Source organism: Haematobia irritans, chromosome 1 (genome assembly GCF_050003625.1).
Source record: "Haematobia irritans isolate KBUSLIRL chromosome 1, ASM5000362v1, whole genome shotgun sequence".
Lineage (NCBI taxonomy): Eukaryota > Metazoa > Arthropoda > Insecta > Diptera > Muscidae > Haematobia > Haematobia irritans.
In genome coordinates, this window is record NC_134397.1 from 69,934,915 (window position 1) to 69,938,329 (window position 3,415).

The 3,415-nt window shown below is 36.3% G+C and overlaps 1 long non-coding RNA gene across 1 annotated transcript; it reads right to left on the bottom strand.

Annotated features, from left to right (window-relative positions):
* Nucleotides 1–947: 947 nt before the first annotated feature.
* LOC142238964 (uncharacterized) lies at nt 948–2,790 on the bottom strand. Its single transcript, XR_012722876.1, has 2 exons — nt 2,431–2,790; nt 948–2,376 (listed from the first exon to the last, which is right to left on the bottom strand). It is a non-coding gene; the product is annotated as an uncharacterized LOC142238964 (long non-coding RNA).
* Nucleotides 2,791–3,415: the final 625 nt, after the last annotated feature.

A 3,415-nucleotide genomic window follows, 5' to 3' on the forward strand; every position in this document is an offset into this window, starting at 1 on the left:
CCACCCTAGTGCATTAGCCGACTTAAATTTTGAGTCTATAGATTTTGTAGAAGTCTATCAAATTCTGTCCAGATCGAGTGATATTTAAATGTATGTATTTGGGACAAACCTTTATATATAGCCCCCAACACATTTGGCGGGTGTGATATGGTATCGAAAATTTAGATCTACAAAGTGGTGCAGGGTATAATATAGTCGGCCCCGCCCGACTTTAGACTTTCCTTACTTGTTTTAGTATGTACATATTTAACAATATGTTTTACAATATAGCAGTTTTTCAATACATTTTTGTATTTTTCTTCAAAATCTGCCACTATTTACAAACGCAAATATTTTTGGTTTACGATATTTTAGTTGATTTGTTTTTGAATTATTTGATATGAAAACAATACAAATAAAAGAAGAGGAAATAAAAACTCAAAATATATATATTTTGGGCAATTGTAGCATTTGGTTTGCACCCAGCTGTGCTGAATCTGAATCGATTTCAATAATGTCGAACAGATAATTTAAAAAAAAAACAACAATATTTTTCTGTAGCGAATATCAGAATGCAAAACAAACATTAAACAGCGGTTACGAAGTTAAAAATAGCAAAGGAAACATAATAGTTACATGTATAAATAGTGGCAGATAATGTAGAAAAACATTGGTGCCTAAGCTAGTGTTAAATAAAGTTTCTTTACATCGGCTCGTGGGCGCCCAAAACTATGCTATATAAATATAACTGTTTGCGTTGTATGTGCGTTGATGGCTATAGCGATAATTGTCCGTTGATGGCAATAACAGCTACATATACCAGTGGATGGTTCGTTGGCTTACAAACTGTATGGTCTGCGATTCGATTCTCCGTCCAGGCGAGAGGTAAAATTTAAAAATTTTTAAAATCGAATAATTTCTTCTACATTGTTTGTATTACATAAGAACTACAAAACCTCGTCGAAGTGAGAAAGATGTAAGGGAAGATGTAATTAACAATAAAAGATTTTTTGAGTTAGTCTTTATTTTATATATTTACATCTTTTAAAAGAATTCACCTTTATCACAAAAAGTATATAGTTTTCTTCCATAGGGCTGCCACCTAAGCCCGATGTATCAGGCTCACTTAGACTAGTCAGTCCATTGTGGTACCACATTGGTGAACTTCTCTCTTATCACTGAGTGCTGCCCGATTCCATGTTAAACTCAATGACAAGGGACCTCCTTTTTATAGCCGAGTCCGAACGGCGTTCCACATTGCAGTTAAACCACTTAGAGAAGCTTTGAAACCCTCAGAAATGTCACCAGTATTACTGAGGTGGGATAATCCACCTTTCTGGTGTTCGGTCAAAGCAGGAATCGAACCCACGACCTTGTGTATGCAAGGCGGGCATGCTAACCATTGTACCACGGTGGCTCCCACTTCAAATTTATTTGTCAAAGCCCTATAGACTGCAAGATGGTTGGATGGACGCACGTTTCGTAGTTACCACATTCCTCATCAGCATCCTCTACTTGCATACAAACTTCCTTACAGCGAAAAGCAAATTGGAAACGATATTTGTTTGTCTAAAATTTCGTTTGTAAGGAAAGAATTATTTTTTTTGTGTGTATGTACTTATTTTCGCTATGCGACCAATTCCAAGCATATTGACGTTCTCCATAAACAAATATAGTGTCCTGGAGTGAGAGTTTGTAGAATATGTCCGCTTGAGGGTTGAGTAAAATGTTACTCACTTGCACATCTCTAATTTAGACTTTTTTTGTGCGTCGCTTACTCGACCCAACATACAGTGAAACCTCCCAAACTTGCACAGTGTGAAAACGAGACGCCTCTCAAAGGTGGAAAATTGTCGTGAGTCGTTTGCTATATTAAAACATTAAAATTAACCTCTCGTAACTGGACACCTCCCAAATGTGGACCAAAGTTAGGTGATCGCGGGAATCTACTTCTGAGAGGTTTCACTGTAATAAGTATTTCCAATACCCAAAATTTCCTTTGAAAATCTCAACATACAGTGAAACCTCCGAAACTTGGACAGTCTTAAAACTAGACGCCTCTCAAAGGTGGAAAATTGTCGTGAGTCGTTTGCTATATTAAAACATTAAAATTAACCTCTCGTAACTGGACACCTCCCAAATGTGAACCAAAGTTAGGTGATCGCGGGAATCCACTTCTGAGAGGTTTCACTGTAATAAGTATTTCCAATACCCAAAATTTCCTTTGAAAATCTCTATATCCAGTACGTGAATATTAAACCTCCTTACAATATCAGGCTCTTCAAACTTGTTATAGCATTAATATAGTTCAAGTGATCAACAGTTTTTTTCTTTGGCATGGTAGAGGGACGGGGAGGTTTCGTTACAATTTTCTCTTTTTTGTGGCATTGTCTTCCCCTAAAGCAGGAATTTGTTAGCAAATTCCATGTGGGAGTTTTTGACGTTGTTTACCTTCTTTTGGTTTGGAATCAACTTCGTTCTTCGCCCGCCATTCCATTTGAAGGAATGAAAAATTTCACCTGGAAGCTCTTCTTTGTGACTTGTATGATGCCATTTAAGATATATGACCATTTGACGTGTGCTCATAAAAATGCTCCAAACTACATCTGTTAATTTCCATAGCAGCTAGAGCAAAATGTCTATTGGACTTGCGCTTATAGGCGCATATCCCATCATGCGGCGGTTATCGTTATGGTGGTGTACATACAATGTTTGATCACAATCGTTGGGAACTGCAAGCAAAATGTAATTTGGAATAGTTTTTTTAACGACCACCAACGAGATCATAGACGACTTTAATGACATCCGACTGCAGGCACCTGAAGAAGAAAACTATGTTAAAATAATAAAAATGCTCCATTATATGATGGCGAAATAAGAAATTGAATGTGACACGAATGTCACGATCTGTTAGGCGATATAGCAAAAGTAAATCGGTAACATTTTTGAAAAATTCAATAAAAAAGCAGTGATTAAGAGTCAACTTCTCATGAAATGCTTTATGAGGAGATAGGAGTGCGAGATTGCTTTAGGCTACAATGAGCAGTACTGATACTTATATCATTGGAAAGAAGTAGAAGAAGTGGTCAAATCCTGCGGAGCCTGACGTGCGATTCTCTGCACTATATCGATGTAAGAACCAGAAATCTGGTTTGGCAAGGTTAAAATTAATCATCTTAGTTATGTACTGATAAAAATTTTGTTCTAATATTTATACAATTTATGCAACATTAAGGACATTTTATACACAGCGATCCGGAAGTGGACCATATCCAATGAATTTTACTTTGACTTGTCACAGGACGGAAGAACTCCATTTTTGGATCCTTTGCTTTGCTATAGAAGTTGTGCCGTGGAAGTTCATTTGTTAAAAAGTTAAAAAAAAAAACTAAAATCAACATTGTTTTCTAATTTCACTTTTTATTTTTATTTGTAT